Consider the following 18,358-nt stretch of genomic DNA (forward strand, 5'->3'; position numbering starts at 1 on the left):
TAGTAATTTTTTATCCTGCTACTTTCCTGAATTTATTTTTCAGTGTAATAATATTTTGTTGGAATCTTTAGGGTTCTCTATCATATCATGTCATTTGCAAATGTTCTAGTAATACTAATACTAGAACAAATACTTATAAAATTTATATAGAACCACAAAAGACCCCAAATAGCCACAGTAATCTTGAAAAAGAAGAACAAATTTAGAGGAATTATGCTACCTGATATCAAACTGTACTACATGGCTATAGTAATGAAAACAGCATGGTACTGGCATAACACAGATAAGTTAATGGAACAAAATAGAGAGCTCAGAAATAAACCCACTCCTATATGATCAATTAATCTATGATGAAGGAGGCAAGAACATTTTTCTTAAGGTGAGAAAATTGCTTTGGGGTAAAGACAGTCTCTTCAATAAATGGTGTTGGGAAAATTGGAGAGATACATATAAAAGAGTGACACTAAACCATTTTCTTACATCATATACAAGAATAAACTCAAAATGAATTAAATACTTAAATGTAAGACCTGAAACCATAAAACTTCTAGAAGAAAATATAGGTGGTAAAATTTTGGACATTTCTCTTAGCAATATATATTTTTTGGATATATCTTATAGCTTATAGGGCAAGAGAAACAAACAAAAAAACAAAAAACAAACAAATAGGATTACATCAAACTAAAAGGTTTTGCACAGCAAAGGAAACCATTAACAAATGAAAAGACAAGCCACTGAATGGGAGAACATATTCACCAAGGATACATCTGATAAGGGGATAATATCAAAATTTATAAGAACTCATTCAACGACACCAAAAAAAAAATCCGATTAAAAAATAAGCAGAGAACCTGAATAGACATTTCTCTAAAGAAGACATACAGAAGGCCAATAGACATATGAAAGATACTCAACATCACTAATCATCAGAGAGATGCTAATTAAAATTACAATGAGATATCACCTCACACCTGTCAGAATGTCTATCATCAATAAATCAGCAAACAACAAGTGTTGGCGAGGATGTGGAGAAAAAAGAACCCTTGTGCACTGTTAATGGGACTGTGAATGGGTGCAGACACCATGGAAAACAGTATGGAGTTTCCTCACTAAATAAAGATAGCACTACCTTATAACCCAGCAATTCCACTTCTGGGTATTTATCTGAAGAAATGCAAAACACTAATTCAAAAAGATATATGCACGCATATGTTCATTGCAGCATTATTTACAATAGCAAAATGTGGAAGCTACCTAAATGTCCTTCAATAGATGAATGGATAAAGAAGTGGTACATAAATACAATGGAATATTACTCTGCCATAAAAAAAGAATGAAATCTTGCCATTTGCAACAACACCATGGATTGACCTAGAGTGTATTATGCTAGGTGAAATAAGTCAGGCAGAGAAAGAGAAATACCATATGATTTGACTTATATATGAAATCTTAAAAAAATAAATGAACAAACAAAACAAACATTCACAGATACAGAGAAAAAGCTGATAGGGGGGATTGAGGATCTCGGTGAAAAAGGTAAAGGGATTAAGAATTACAAATTGGCAGTTACAAAAGGCATGGGGGTGTAAAGTACAGCATAGGGAATATAGTCAATAATAGTGTAATAATTGTATATGGTGACTAGTGGATTGTAGAATTATCATGCAGATCACTTTGTAAGTTATGTAAATTTCTAGTCGCCATGCTGTACACCTTAAACTAGGATAATATTGAATGTCAATTGTAATTTTAAAAAAATTAAAATTAAAATAGAATAAAGTGAAAGATCCTAATACTTTAGCTGGTTAGGAGGTATGATGAGGACATGGGAAGAGGTTGAAGGCATTGAGAAAGGTGCAGGATCCTATTATAGGTCCAATAGAGGTTACACAGTATTTATGTGGGGAGAGCACAGCCAGTTGGAATAGCAGGTGCCCATCATAGAAGGGAATTGCTTAAAATGGAAATTCTGTGTGAAATATTGGTTTATGATAAGGGTTAGAGTGGAAACTTCTGTGATGATGGAAATGTTCTGTATCTGTGCTATGTAATACTGCAGCTACTAGCCACATGTGGCTATTGAGCATTTGAAATGTGGCTAATGTGATTGAGAAACTGAATTATAAATTTAATTTTCATTAATTTAAATGGTCAAAGAGGCTGGTGGTTACTAAATTGGACAGTAGGTCTAGTGTATGATCATGTCAGCTGCTTTATTGTGGTTTGCAATCCAAAGGCAGCAAAGAGCGATGGAGAAAAGAAAGGAGGAGAAGCAAAAACATTGTGGAGAGTTACTGAGTTGGTCACAACTTTATAAGAAAGCACACTGGTTGTTTAGCCATACAAGACATCTCTGGAAGTGCCATGTGGCACTGTTGTATGTGAGAACAGCTCATCCTGGAGAGGAAGGAAGATGAACTCATCTACTGGCCCTTTTCCATCTCCTGCCTTCCATTGTTTAAGCTTACCCCACAGGGTTAATTACCCCACACTTCTGGGTTGGGAAGAGAAAGTGGTGCAGTTCTGCACCTAAACTGGAAATGGTGGGAAGAGCCAATTGCTGGGTCAGTTTGATCTGGGTTCTGAAGTTGCTATTTCATGACAGAGTGTGAAGAAGGTCAGGCCAAAGCCAGGCCCTCACCCTGAGAGAGTCTGAGTCAGCTGAGATGTTAGAAGATTAGGTGAGCTCCTTGAGCAAGAGACCAAGGTAGGGCGCGGGGAAAACAGTCAGGAGGGGCTTGACCTGGGAATCTGGGTGGGCATAAAATGAGTCTGGTATATTGTGAGTGACTTTGTGCAAGTCACCTAAGCACTTCAAGCTTTGTTACCCATTCTGTACAATGAGTAACTTTATATGCTGGCTCAAATTATCTATATCTATCATCTATATATCTATATTACACAGTATTATTACAAGAACTTTGTAACAGTAAGTGGGGCAGCTATCATTCTTGCCATTTCACAGATATGGAAATTGAGGTTAAGAGAAATTAAATAAAAACACTTATAAATGGCAGAGCAAAGTTCCTCTGACTAAGCCTCTTACTCTTTCCACCATATCAACTTCCCCTTGAGATTTCATCAGAGAACTGAATTTCAGAACTCTAAGAGAGCAAACGATTCAAGCATGAAAGTGAGACATAAGTTACATGTAGGTACAGGTATTAGAAAGGGTAAAATATGTGTCCAACAACAGCAATTCTAAATTTTCTTAATTGATTTTATAAAGTAAAATGTACTTTGAAAGCAGTTTACAAGTAGAGTTTTAGAAGTACTCCAGAAAGTATTTGTTTTGAATTAATTTATTTCTGTTGAATCACAATGATCTGTTAAAGCATAAAATGTAAAACCCATCCATTCTTCTGAACATTTTTCAGGGGAAATGGCTTAATCTGCTAGGTGAGCGCAGCCAGGAGACCTGCTGTCATTGAGCTCACACATGCTCTGACTTGTCAAGACCTATCTTTGTGTTTCCTCCTGCCAAGTAACAGGCTCAGCTATCATGTTCTCTAATCCCTTGGATCCTACTGCTTCTCAGACTATTAGAGCCAAAGTCACACAGCTTCCACTGACAGCAACCTTTTTCAGATCTCAGTCCTGAGGAAAAAATAACATAAAATGGAAGGATTAATTAAGCAAAAGCCCTCCAGACTGCTATGAGTAAAACTTAAGTTAAAATGAGCCATGAACTGTTCGTTTTTTGCACTTTATTTAAATACAGAGAAAAATCAAGACTCTCAAAAATAGGATTGTTACTTTTTAGCTTTCAAACTCTCCAAGTAAGGTGATATGGGAATGATGTTAATGTAATGGAGGAACACAGAGCTCTCCAAGAAGCCTGTCAATTTCCAGGGGCACACAGCAGAGACGAGCCATTTCATAACTGAAGACTTCCTGTAAATTGTATGGACTTTATATGGCTATAGAAACAGAAACTGGCACCCATTAACTGCTGTTATTATCCTGAGAAGCTAGTGCTGGAAGGGATGGGAAGGTCATCCAAATGTTAGCCTGAGTCAGGTGTCCTGGACACCCAGAGCCTCCTCATGAGAGAAAAACGGGGATTCTAAGTCTCCAGACTTACTTCCCTAGCCCTAAACCAGAAGGTGGTGCTAGAGTCAAAAGGTACTATGATAATTGATATGGGGTCCTTTCATGAGGTATTGAATGGTGGGCTATTATTGATGTAAACACATACCTGGACTATCTCTGAGGCCGTTTTTAGTGATAAGGAAGATGAGTTTCAAATACACTATACTCTAGGATAGTGGAATGCTACATAAACAAGTTTCAAATAAACCTTCCACCAAAAGAGATAGAAACTGTGCTGTCAGAAAAGAATCAAGTCTGTTATATGCCTTTATGTTCTTGAGCCCAGAATGGTGCCTTCCATGGATACAGTAGGACAAAACAAATCTTTGTCATCGACACCGATATAAAAATGCTCATTTGAAAAAAACATGTCCTGGGCTTTCTGAAGTAACTTTGTTTGCCTTTTACTTTCAATGGTCAGAGGATGAAACCATGTATGCTTTGACTTCACATTATCTTCTGAGGCATTAACCTGCTGTCATTTCACAAACAGCTATGAAAAAAAAGTTTTAAAACTACTGGTGTCTTTTTAGATTAATTCTCATTTGACCCCGTCTCCTTTCTTCAGCATTTACAAATATTATTTAAGGTTCTGTGTCTTGCTAGTTGTGTGATGCTGAGAAAATTACATAAGTTCTTTGATCTTATATTTCTTATTTGTGAAATAGGAATGATATTAATACCAACATCACAGGGATGTTCTGAAAAGTAAATAAGTTATTGTCTGTAAATATCCTCAGTGGAACGTTTAGTGCAGTGTAGCTATTAATAAGATTATAGTATTAAAAATATGCATAATTACAGTTAAATTTTACTGATATTTAAAATTTCTCCTTTGAATCTAATGTGAATATCAGCAGAAAAAGAGAAAGAACCAAGAAATAGTCCATATTTTGGAAAGAAGTTTAGAAGAAAGTCAATGACACTTTTCTCAAATTTAGGCCAATTCTACTTTTTTTCTGAAATATGGGCAGTTTGAATTTTCATTTGTTTATAAGGAATTTTGTTTAAATCAAAGACCTTTATACATCTAGATTTTTCAGAGCAAATACAAAAAGTATAAAGGAAAGAATCCTTCAGCATTTCTGGTTTCATCTGGATCTGAATTTATAGCTTCTTATCATTTGTTTTGTAATTATAAAATGGAGCCAACTGTTGAACTTTCTTTTTTAATTAAATTTATTGGGGTGACAATGGTTAATATGAACATATAGGTTTCATGTGTGGGTTTCTATATATTGCTGTGTGCCTACCAACCAAAGTCATATCTTCTCCCATCACCATATATTAAGACTTCCTTCACTCCTCTCCCCTTTTCCTCTGGCAACCACCACACTGGTGTTTGTGTCCACAAGTTTCAGTTTTATATCCCATATATGAATGAAATCATATGGTTCTTAGTTTTTTTTGACTGACTTATTTCACTTAGCATAATATTCTCACGGTCCATCCATGTTGCAAATGGCAGTATTTCATCCTTTATTATGGCTGAGTAGTATTCCATTGTATACATATACCACATCTTTATTCAGTCCTCTATTGCAGGACACTTTGGTTGTTTCCATGTCTTGGCCACCGTGAATAATCATATGATTGATTATTCGAGGTGCAATGAACATATCTTTGCAAATATATGTTTTTTGAGTTTTTTGGGTATATAACCAAGAGAGGTATTGCTGGATCATATGGTAGCTCTATTCTTAAATTTTTGAGGAATCACCAGACTGCTTTCCATAGTGATTGAACCAGTCTGCATTCCCACCAGCAGCAAATGAGGGTTCCCTTTTCTCCACAACCTCTCCAACACTTGTTATTGCTTGTCCTGTTGATAATAGCCATTCTAACAGGTGTGAGGTAGTATCTCATTGTAGTTTTGATTTGTATTTCTCTAATTGCTAGTGAGGTTGTATATCTTCTCATATATCTATTGGCTGTTCATTTTTCTTCTTGGAAGGAGTGTCTGTTCAGGTCCTCTGCCCACTTTTTGATTGGGTTGTTTGTTTGGTGTTGAGTTTTATGAGTTCTTTGTATAATTTGGAAATTAAACCTTTGTCGGAGCTGCTGTTTTCAAATATCATCTCCCCATCTGGTTGGCTGCCTCTTTGTTTTATTGCCAGTTTCTTTTGCTGTGCAGAAGCTTTTTAGTTTGATATAGTCCCGTTCATTTATTTTTGCCTTTACTTCCCTTGCCTTTGGGGTTCAGTTCATAAAATGTTCTCTAAGACCAAGGTCATAAGTTTGGTACCTATGTTTTTTTCTATGTAACTTAGTATTTAAGGTCTCACATTTAGGTCTTTGATCCATTTTGAGTTAATTTTTGTACATGGGGACAAACTGTAATCCAGTTTCATTCTTTTGTATGTGTTTTCCAGTTTCCCCAGCACCATTTATCTTTATTCCATTGTGTGTTTCTGGCTCCTTTGTCGAAAATTATCTGCCCATATACTTGTGGTTTTATATATGGGCCCTCACTTCTGTTCCACTGATCTGTGTGTCTGTTTCTGTGCCAATACCATGCTGTTTTCATTATCATAGCTCTGTAGTATAATTTGAAGTCAGGTAGCATGATATCTCCAGCTTCTTTTTTTTTTCTCAGGATTGCTTTGGCTATTCAGGATCTTTTGTGATTCCATACAAACCTGATGACTTCTCATTCTATTTCTTTAAAAAATGACATTTGTATTTTGATGAGGATTGCATTAAATCTGTATATTGCTTTGGGTAATATGGCCATTTTAACTATGTTGAGTCTTCCAATTTATGAACATAGGATATTTTTCCATTTTGTTGTGTCTCTTTTAATCTGTTTTAATAATGCTTTGTAATTTTCAGTATATAGGTCTTTCCTGTTCTTTGTTAAGTTTATTCCTAGATATTTTATTCTTTTGGTTGCAATTGCAAAAAGAATTTTTTTTTCATTTTTTTTTCTGAAGTTTTGTTTTTAGTATATAGGAAGGCAATGGATTTTTGTACATTGAATTTGAATCCTGCCACTTTTCTGTATTTGTTTATTGTTTCTAATAGTTTGTTGGTGGAGTATTTAGGGTTTTCTGTATACAGAATCATGTCATCCTCAAAAAGTGGCAGTTTTACTTCTTCCTTCCCTATTTGGATGCCTTTTATTTCTTTCTCTTGCCTGATTGCTCTGGCCAGGACCTCCAGAACTATGTTGAATAAGAGTGGTGAGAGTGGGCATCCTTGTCTTTTTCCTGATCTTAGAGGAAAAGCTTTCAGTTTTTCACAATTGAGTATGACATTAGCTGAGAGTTTATCATATATGGCCTTTATTATGTTATGATACTTTCCTTCTATTCCTATTTTATTGAATGTTTTAATCATAAATGGATATATCCTATCAAATGCTTTTTAGGCATCTATTGATATGATTATATGATTTTTATCCTTTCTTTTCTTAATGTGGTGCATTACTTTGATTGATTTACATATGTTGAACCATCCTTGTGCCCCTAGAATGAACCCCGCTTAATCATGATGCATTATTTTTTTGACGTAGTGCTGTATTTTATTTGCTAGTATTTTGTTTAGGAATTTTGCATCTGTATCCATCAGAGATATTGATCTGTAGTTTTCTTTTTTGTGTTATCCTGCCAGGTTTTGGTCTCAGGGTTATACTGGCCTCGTAAAATGTGTTAGGAAGTATTGCCTCTTCAATTTTTTGGAAGAGTTTGAGAAGGATAGGTTTTATATCTTCTTTGAACATTTGGTAGAATTCACTGGTGAAACTATCTGGTCCTGGACTTTTATTTTTTGGTTGGTTTTTGATGGTTGTTTTAATTTCCTTGCTGCTAATTGGTCTATTTAGATTTTCCAGTTCTTCATGATTTAGTCTAAGAAGGTTATATATTTCTGGTAACTTATTCATTTCTTCTAGGTTATTGAATTTGATGGCATATAGTCTTTCGTAATATTCTAGTATGATCCGTTGTATATCTGTGATGTCTGTGGTGACATCTCCTGTCTCATTTCTGATTTTGTTTATATGGGTCTTTTCTCTTTTTTCCTTTGTGAGTTTAGCCAGGCGTTTGTTGGTTTTATTAATCTTTTCAAAGAACCAAATCTTTGTTTTATTATTTTTTTGTATAGTCTTTTTGTTCTCTGTTTCATTCAGTTCTGCTCTAACTTATTTTAATTTTTAAAAAATATATCTTTATTGATTTCAGAAAGAGGAAGGGAGAGGGAGAGAGAGTGATAGAAACATCAATGATGAGAGAGCATTCATTGTCTGTCTCCTGTACAACCCCTACTGGTGATCGAGCCTGCATCCCAGGCATGTGGATCATAGGTCGATCCTGGACATAGGTTGATGCTCAACCACTGACCCACACTGGCCAGCCTCTGCTCTAATTTTTATGATTTCCTTTCTTCTGCTGACTTTGGGTTGCTTTTGTTCTTCTTTTTCTGGTTCTTTAAGATGTGGTGTTAGGCTGTTTACTTGGAATTTCTCTCATTTCTTGAGATAGGCCTGTAATAATATAAATTTCCCTCTATTACTGCTTTTGCTGCAACCCAGAAGCTTTGATATGTTGTATTGTTATTCTCATTTGCCTCTATATATTTTTTGATCTCACCTTTTATTATTTTTTTTGACTGAGTCATTTTTTCGTAGTATGTTGTTTAATCTCTGTGTATTTGTGAGCTTCTTTACTTTCTTTTTGCAGTTGACTTCTAATTTCAAGGCATTGTGCTCAGAGAATAAGCTTGGTATAATTTCAGTCTTCTTGAATTTGTTGATACTAGTTCTGTGACCCAACCTATGATCTGTCCTTGAGAATGTTCCATGTGCACTGGAGAAGAATGTATAATCTGATGTTCTGGGATGAAAGGCTCTGTAAATGTCAATTATTTCCATTTGGTCTAGCATTTCATTAAGACTGATATTTCTTTATTGATTTTCTGTTTGGTTGATCTGTCTAGAGCTGTCAATACAGTATTAAGGTCCCCAAGTATGACTGTGTTTTTATCTGTTTCTCCCTTTAGTTCTGTGAGTAGTTGCTTTATATATTTGGATGTTCCCTGGTTGGCTGCATATATATTAAGACGTGTTATATTTTCTTGATGTAGTGTCCCCTTTATCATTATGAAGTGTCCATTTTTGTCTCTTGTTATCTTTGTTGTCTTGAAATCTATTTTGTCAGATATAAGTATGGTTACACCTGCTTTTCTGTGGATGTTATTTGATTGGAGAATCATTTTTGACCCTTTTACTTTGAATCTACCTTTGTCTTTGCAGCTTAAGTGTGTTTCTTGTAGGCAGCATATGGTTGGGTTTTGTTTTTGATCCTGCTACTCTGTGTCTCTTTATTGGTGAATTCAGGTCATTTGCATTTAGGGTAATTATTGATGTATGAGGATTTCCTATAGCCATTTTGTCTTTTGTTTTCTGGTAGCTTTGTGCCTTTATTGGTTCTTTTCCTTTGTACTTTTGTCTGTTGTTCTTGTTTGGTGGTGTTTCATACTTCTTTCCTCTGTGTCCTTTTTTTTTAATCTATGTGTTCTGGTTTGGGGATTTTTGTGTGTGGATACCATTAGGTTTATAAAAAATAAAGTTGCATATATATAATAGGGTTTTTTTCTTTTAAGTGTGTCTGATGTTCATCCTACTTTGCTAATTAGGACCTTTTACCCCTCCCCTTTATGTTTTTGTTGTCACAAATTATCCCTGTTTATGCTGTAAGTTTTTTGATTGCAGGACTGAGTCTGAGGGCCATCTGAGCTCTCCTCCCTTCTTGTCTCTCTGCTCATTCCCACTTGACCACCTTTAGATGTTTCAGTGAACAGGTCTCTCAGGCATGCCTCTGTGTTGAGTAGGGAATTCTTTGTTGAATTATAGTTGATTAATTTGTCAAAAACTCATGGGGAAAGGCCAAGGGTATCTATCTCTCATGCCTCCATTGCTCTGACATCACTTGTTTAACTTTCATGAATCTTGTCTTTCTCAATTAAAATTTTGTGCAAAAGAAACTCATACAATAAGTTTTTGCTAATAAATCCAGAGATGAATGGAAATAAAAGCCTCCTTCAGAATCATCAATAGTACCCTGGCTGGTGTGGCTCAGTGGTTAGAACATCGGTCCACAGACCGAAAGGTCTTGGTTCAATTCCCGGTCAAGGGCACATACCTGGGTTGCAGTTTCATCCCCACCCCAGTATTGTGTGGGGGAGGCAACCAATTGATGTGTCTCTCTAACTTGCATTGGTTTTGTTTCCTCTCCCTCTCCCACTCTCCTAGTCTCTCTAAAAGAATCAATGGTGATGAACAGAATAGATTCAATGACATGGAAGCATAGATGAGACTGATGAATGTCAGAGGGACGGAAGAGGGCGGGTGGGTGGAGGGGGAGAGAGTAACCAAAGAATTTATTTGCATATATGCACAACCCAAGGACATGGACAATGGTGGGGAGAGGGACTGGGGAGAGGGATGGGATGGGGTGGAATGGATCATTGGGGAGAAAACGAGACATCTGTAATATTATAAACAAAAATAAAAAATAAAAATTAAAAAATAAATTAATTAAAAAGAATAAATAAATAAATAAAGTATACAGAAGAAGAAGAAAAAAAAGAATCAGTGGAAAAATCAGGTGAGGATTAACCAAAAAACAAACCAAAACCAGCAGTGGAAAAAATATTCTTGAGTGAGGATTAACAACACCAACAAAAAATCAGCAGCAGCAATAAATATTTAGTGATTGACTGCTATCTTATGCAATATAAGAAACTTACATTTCAATCATTCAAAAGGAAAATTAAGAGAGTTGATTATGGACATATTACTCTATGAGAAAACAATTCTTTTTCTTTGGTAGAAGTTTTGTCCTTTTTTTGTTTTGTTTGATTTTGTATAAGTCTGGTGTTAAATTGGAACACACTGTGGGGAGTGGGAAGAGGACAGTTGAAAGGTGGGGTTAGGCAGAACAGGCAGGGGCTTGATTATTCATCTGGCTTGGGCTTTGTCTGTTTAACAAATGAGCTGAGAACTAAATTTTCTCATTACAATTATAAGATTAAGTCCACTAGTGAAATTAGGGTGAGAAGGGAATGAGTGACAATGCCAGACTATAATCAATTATCCAATGAAATCAATGAAATGCTGTGGAAATACCCAGGAGAGTACACAACTCAGTATTGGAGGGATGGAGAAGGTCCCTCTCTGGAGGAGGGGCAGAGCTAAATTGAACTTTAATGGATAAGTAGGAGTCAACCATGGGAAAAACGATTGAGAAAGGAAGAAAACATGCACAGGAGCTCAAGAACTAGCAAGCACCACCTTTGAAATGGTTGGAGAGCTGACAGATGAGATCAGAAAGGTGAGCAGAAATCAGATGAAGAAAAGTCTTAACTCTGTCTTGAGGCAATGGAGATACATTAAAGGATTTAGGTTAGGGGAAGGCCTTACACAGATTTGCCTTTGAGTAAGATCCCTCAGGAGATAGTCTGGATACTGGCTCAATTTTTCCTCAGTGCCTCAGAGAGAAGAAAGTGACATATAATAAACCTGTTTCTCAAATTTAAACCATTTTTTAAAAACTTTTATTTTTAATTTATTTTTTATTGTTGACATTATTACAGGTATCCCCCATTTTCTTAATGTTGGTCTTAGAAGCAACCCAGAGATTTTGAGTAACTGCCTAAATCGGGTGGGGAAGGTCCGGCCCATGGGCCATATGTGGCCCTCGAAATCATTTGGTCTGGCCCTGCCAAAGCAACTGCAGGAGGGACTCAAAATTTAATAAATCTAGGAGCTTTTTTGATAGCTAAGTTTTAAGCTGATAATTTTGTATGGCCCTCAAATGATGTTATAAATATCCAAATGGGCCTTGACAAAATAAAGTTTCCCCACTCCTGCAATAAATTCAACTTGCAAACTTCATGTAAATATATACAATGCTAATGTATTGGTAGGTTTTTATAGAAACAAGAATTTTAGCCCTGGCTGGTTTGGCTCAGTGGTTAAAGCATGGACTGAAGGGTCCTGGGTTTGATTCTAGTCAAGGGCACATACCGTGGTTGCAGGGTCAATCCCAGGCCCTGGTGTGGGAGGCAACCAATTAATATGTCTCTCTGGCATTGATGTTTCTCTCTCTCTCTCCCTCTCCCTCTCTCTTTTTCTCACTCTCCTTTCTACTCTCTCTGAAAAGCAGTGGAAAAATTATCCTTGGGTGATAATTTAAAAAAATAAAAAATAAATAAATCAGTCATGTTAGATGTCATGAACACTTGTATAATTAAGGATCTGTACTCCCTCCCTGAAGGGCACAAATACCTCCATTAAAAATAGATGTCACTTTCAAGGTTTTTCATAGGCAATTTAAAAATGAAATCACCAGAATATATTCTTTTTATTAAGCATGAATTTACCATTCACCTTTATATTATACCATGACAGTTTTAAATGCACATATAAGAACTTTGAACTCAGATGTGGAATCACCAAAATGACACAATTCATATTTCCTAACTTGTCATGCATGTGTATTTCATTCCTACCAGAACAATGAAAATATTGCTTAGAACTGTTCTGATTTCACTTCTTTTCCCCCATCACCATTTATCCCCTTTATGCCCTCTATTTCCACCTCCACCAATCCCCCTCCTACTCCTCCCACTGTCAGCACACTGTTGTCCATGTCCATGAGTTCTCTCTCTTTTTTTTTCTTTTTTTGCTCAATCCCTCAACACCCTCCCCCGCCCCCGAACACCCACCCCATTCCACCAGAGCTGTCTGCCTTTCCTCTATCTATAAGTCTGTCTCTATTTTGCTTGGTAGTTTAGTTTGGTCAGTAAATTTCACATATGAGTGAAATTATATGGTACTTGTCTTCCTCTGACTGGCTTATTTCACTTAGCATAATACTTTCCAGGTCTATCCATACTGTGTCAAATGGTAAAATTTTCTTCCTTTTTATGGCAGAGGAGTATTCCATTGTGTAAATGTACCACAACTTTTTTTATCCACTCATTTACTGATGGGCATTTGGGCTGCTTCCAAATCTTGGCTATTGTCAATAATGCTGTAATGATCATGGGGGTACACATATTCTTTTGAATTAGTGTTTCAGGTTTCTTCAGGTAAATTCCCAGAAGTGGAATCACTGGGTCATAAGGCAGTTCCATTTTTAATTTTTTAAGGTAACTCCATACTGTTTTCCACATAGCTTCACAAATCTGCATTCTCATCAACAGTGCACGAGGGTTCCCTTTTCTCCACATCTTTAACAACACTTATTGTTTGTTGGTTTATTGATGATAGCCATTCTGACAGGTGTGAAGTGATATCTCTTTGTGGTTTTAATTTGCATTTCTCTGATGTTTAGTGATTTTGAGCATCTTTTCAGATGTCTATAGGCCATTGTATACCCTCTTTGGAGAAGTGTCTATTCATCTTTTGCCCATTTTTTAATTGGATTGTTTTTTTGGATATTAACCCCTTATCAGATGTATCATTGATGAATTTGTTCTCCCATTCAGTGGGTTGTCCTTTCATTTTGTTGATGGTTTCCTTTGCTGCGCAAAAAGTCTTTAGTTTGATATAGTCCCATTTGCTTATTTTTTCTTTTGTTTCCCTTGCCTGAGGAATTATATCAGAAAAAAATATTGCTATAATAAATGTCTGAGATTTTACTGCCTATGTTTCATAGAATTTTTATGGTTTCAAGACAGGGATGTCTGCTTTCACCACTCTTATTCAACATAGTACTGGAAGTATTAGCCACAGCAATTAGACAAGAAGAATAAATAAAAGACATCCAAATTGGAAAGGAAGAAGCAAAATTGTCATTATTTGCAGATGACATGATATTGTATATAGAGAACCCTAAAGATTCCACCAAGAGAGGAGAAAGGGCGAGGCGGGAGACTTGGCTCCTGTGGGCAAGGTGTGAAGGGATCCGAGGCCCGGACCGAGGTCACTTCTCAGTCGGTGACATTGGTTGACATGGGGTGCCCCACCGGGCCTGCGGGAAGCTCACCGGGGAGTGCTGCCTGCCAAGACTGAGAGCTGGCTGTTGTTTGCGTTGCTTTGCTCCAGCCCTCAGTCTGTGAGGAGCCCCGGCGACCAGGCTGCAACTACTCACCCAGTTTCCGAGGTGCCAGGGTTCTGGGAAGTTCTGAATTGTTTAACAACCGTGGACTCCAAGTACAACAGCAACAACAAAGGAATCTCTCACTACATGAATACATGAATATGGAATTGTTGCAAGAAGCTGGAGTCGCCATTCCCAAAGGCCACGTGGCTAAGTCACCAGATGAAGCTTATGCAATTGACAAAAAATTAGGTTCAAAAGATGTTGTGATAAAGGCACAGGTTTTAGCTGGTGGTAGAGGAAAAGGAACATTTGAAAGTGGCCTCAAAGGAGGAGTGAAGATAGTTTTCTCTCCAGAAGAAGCAAAAGCTGTTTCCTCACAAATGATTGGGAAAAAGTTGTTTACCAAGCAAACAGGAGAAAAGGGCAGAATTTGCAATCAAGTATTGGTTTGTGAGCGGAGATATCCCAGGAGAGAATACTACTTTGCAATAACAATGGAAAGGTCATTTCAAGGTCCTGTATTAATAGGAAGTTCTCAAGGTGATGTCAACATTGAAGATGTTGCTGCAGATGTTCCTGAAGCCATAGTTAAAGAACCTATTGATACTGTAGAAGGCATCAAAAAGGAACAAGCTGTCTGGTTTGCACAGAAGATGGGATTTCCACCTAATGTGGATTCTGCGGCAGAAAACATGGTCAAGCTTTACAACCTTTTTCTGAAATATGATACAACCATGGTAGAAATAAATCCAATGATAAAGGATTCAGATGGAGCTGTGCCGTGTATGGATGCAAAGATCAATTTTTATTCTAATTCAGCTTATCGCCAGAAGAAAATCTTTGATCTCCAGGACTAGACCCAGGAAGATGAAAGGGACAAAGATGCAGCTAAGGCAGATATCAACTACATTGGCCTAGATGGGAATATAGGCTGTCTAGTAAACGGTGCTGGTTTGGCTATGGCCACAATGGATATAATAAAACTTCATGGAGGGACTCCAGCTAACTTTCTTGATGTTGGTGGTGGTGCCACTGTCCATCAAGTAACAGAAGCATTTAAGTTTATCACTTCAGGTAAAAAGGTACTGGCTATTCTGGTCAACATTTTTGGAGGAATCATGCGGTGTGATGTTATTGCACAAGGTATAGTCAAGGCAGTAAAGGATTTGGAAATTAAAATACCTATTGCGGTATGGTTACAAGGCACACGAGTGGATGATGCTAAGGCACTGATAGCTGACAGTGGACTTAAAATTTTTGCTTGTGATGACTTGTATGAAGCTGCTAAAATGGTTGTAAAGCTCTCTGAAATAGTGAACTTAGCCAAACAAGCCCAAGTGGATGTGAAATTTCAGTTGCCAATCTGATCTGAGAATCCAGTGGATGGCTGACAATAGCTAAGATCTGGAAACAGCCCAAGTGCCCAGCAGTAGATGAGTGGATAAAAAAGCTGTAGGACATTTACACCATGGAATACTATGCAGCTGTAAAAAAGAAGAATCTTGTACCCTTTGGGACATTATGGATGGACCTGGAGAAAATTATGCTAAGTGAAATAAGCCAGGCAGAGAAAGACAAACATCATATGATCTCGCTTATATGTGGAATCTAAAGAACTTAATAAACTGATGAACAGAATAGATTCAATGACATGGAAGCATAGATGAGACTGACAAATGTCAGAGGGATGGAGGAGGGTGGGTGGGTGGAGGGGGAGAGAGTAACCAAAGAATTGATATGCATATATGCACAACCCAAGGACGCGGACAATGGTGGGGAGAGGGACTGGGGAGGAGGATGGGACGGGGTGGAACGGGTCATTGGGGAGAAAAAGGGACATCTGTAATATTTTAAACAAAAATAAAATTTAAAAATAAAAATTAAAAAAAAAAATTCCACCAAGAAACCACTAGAACTGACAAGTGAATTCAATAAAGTAACAGAACACAAAATAAATATCCAGAAATCAGTTGCATTTTTATACACCAGTAATGAACTATCAGAAAGGGAAACTACGAAAACAATCCAATTCACAATTGCTTCAAAAAGAATAAAATACCTGGGAATAAATTTAACCAAGGATGTAAAAGACTGGTACTCAGAAAATTATAAGACACTGAAGTAAGAAACCGAGGAAGATACATATAAGTGGAAGCATGTACCATTGTTCATGGGTAGGAAGAATTATCATCATTAAAGTGTTCATACTACCCAAAGCAATCTACAAACTCAACGCAGTTTTTATCAAGATACCAATGGAGTTTTTCACAGAACTAGAACAAATGTTTCAAAAATTTATATGGAACCTTATCTCGAGAAAGAAGAACAAAGTTGGAGGACTTACACTACTTGATCAAACTATACTACAAGGCCATAGTAATCAAAACAGCACAATACTGGCATTAAAACAGACATTATAGATCAATGGGATAGAATAAAGAGCTCAGAAATAAATCCATGCCCTAATAGTCAATTAATATTTGACAAGGGAGGCCAAAGTATACAATGGACTAACAATAGTCTATTCAGTAAGTGGTGTGGGAAAATTGGGCAGATACATGCAAAAAAAAACAAAAAAACAAAACTAGACTGGCTTCTTATACTGCATCCAAGAATAAAGTAAATATGGATTAAAAACCAAAATATATTCTTAATTTTTCAGTTTCTCAATATTGTAAAACATAACATTACATTATTCAGGTTTCATTTCCATAGCTTAAACCATACCAGCATTAAGGACTCTCATGGTCTTCATTAAGATAAATCCTGGGAAACATAAAAGTGTGGGAACATACATTCTATTCTTTCAAAGATGCTAAGACATATTTTTCTCCATAGAGAGGCAGTACCCTTTGCTGCTTCTCCAAACTTTTCTCAGCTATTGGCCTCTTGTATTATTACTGGCAGAAACATTTTTAGTTCTCCACTTCTAAAACAACTTCCTCCTAAGACTGTGCTTTCAGGGATCATTTCTAGAGTTCATTAAAACAACTTCCTCCTAATAGTAATGCCTGTCTACCTTTCAAAAGCAAAGAATATAAAAACACTCATAGCAAAAAGCAAGTCACCTACCCCATCCCCTAAACCATTTTCCAGAAGCAGCTTCTTTGAATCATTTTCTTGCTATTAATCAACTTTAGACATTTTCTTTTTATTTCCTGCGGACAGATGAGGATTTAGAACATTTATTCCATATCTCATTTACCTTCCTCCTCATTTCTGTTAGTCATATTCCTTAACTGTATTTAGTTTCTCTATTCTAGAGGTTATAAATGGATGGCCTGGAGGCTAGCTCTTACTACAGATGTGTTTTATTTGGATTGCAGTGAATTTAAAAAAGCTCAACATTGTAAAATGGTAAGCTTTAACATTTAAAAAAATCCAAATGTTTGCCTTCTCACAAAAAGTCAGAGGGGGCAGGTTTTAGTTTCCTAGGGTTGCTGTAACAATGTATGAAAAACCAGGTAGCATAAAACAACAGAAATTTAGTCTCTCACTGTTCTGAAGGCTAACAGTCCAGAATCAAGGTGTTGGCAGGACAATGCTTCCTCTGGAAGCTCAAGGAAAGAATTCTTCCTTGCTTCTTTTGAACTTCTGGTGGTTGCCAGAAATCCTTGGCATTCCTTGATTTGTAGCAGTATCACTAAAATGTCTGCTTCTGTCTTTAGTAGTCTTCTCTCCTCTGTGTATCTGTGTCTTTTTGTCCAAATCTTCCATTCTTGTAAGGACATCACCATTGGATTTAGGTCTCACCCTAATTCAGTATAACCTCATCTTAACTAATTATTCTGCAAAGAACCTATTTACAAGTAAGACCACATTCTGAGGTTCCAGGTGGGCATAAATTTTTGTGGGAAACTAACTCAGTACATGGCAAATATGGCCCCTATCCCAAGAACTTATCAAAGTTGGTCTGTACCCTCAAATGGGGCAAGCATCTACTAGTATGTCAGAATTCTCATGACACCTAAAAGGTAAACACATACACCATTACCTGAGCTCTTTTTCTCATGTTTATTACCTACTTTGATCCTGTAACATCTCAGTTTGCTAACTGTGCTGCTGGTTACTTTTATAACTTTTAAATAATACAGTACACCAAAACTCCTATTTCATGTTTCATGAACTTTAGTCAGTATCTCATGGTTCCCTTCCTGATTTGTAAGATCAGGAGATATGTGGGGTTTTTTTTTTTTACTTTTTTTCTCTATCTCTTC

General features: G+C 36.6%; 1 pseudogene across 1 annotated transcript; it reads left to right on the forward strand.

Annotated features, from left to right (window-relative positions):
- The first annotated feature begins 14,241 nt into the window (after positions 1-14,241).
- LOC308561974 (succinate--CoA ligase [ADP-forming] subunit beta, mitochondrial pseudogene) lies at positions 14,242-15,525 on the forward strand (annotated as a pseudogene). Its single transcript has one exon. The product of its transcript is annotated as a succinate--CoA ligase [ADP-forming] subunit beta, mitochondrial pseudogene (transcript).
- Positions 15,526-18,358: the final 2,833 nt, after the last annotated feature.

Source organism: Miniopterus schreibersii (assembly GCF_964146895.1).
Source record: "Miniopterus schreibersii genome assembly, chromosome: 9".
In the NCBI taxonomy this organism is placed as follows: domain Eukaryota; kingdom Metazoa; phylum Chordata; class Mammalia; order Chiroptera; family Miniopteridae; genus Miniopterus; species Miniopterus schreibersii.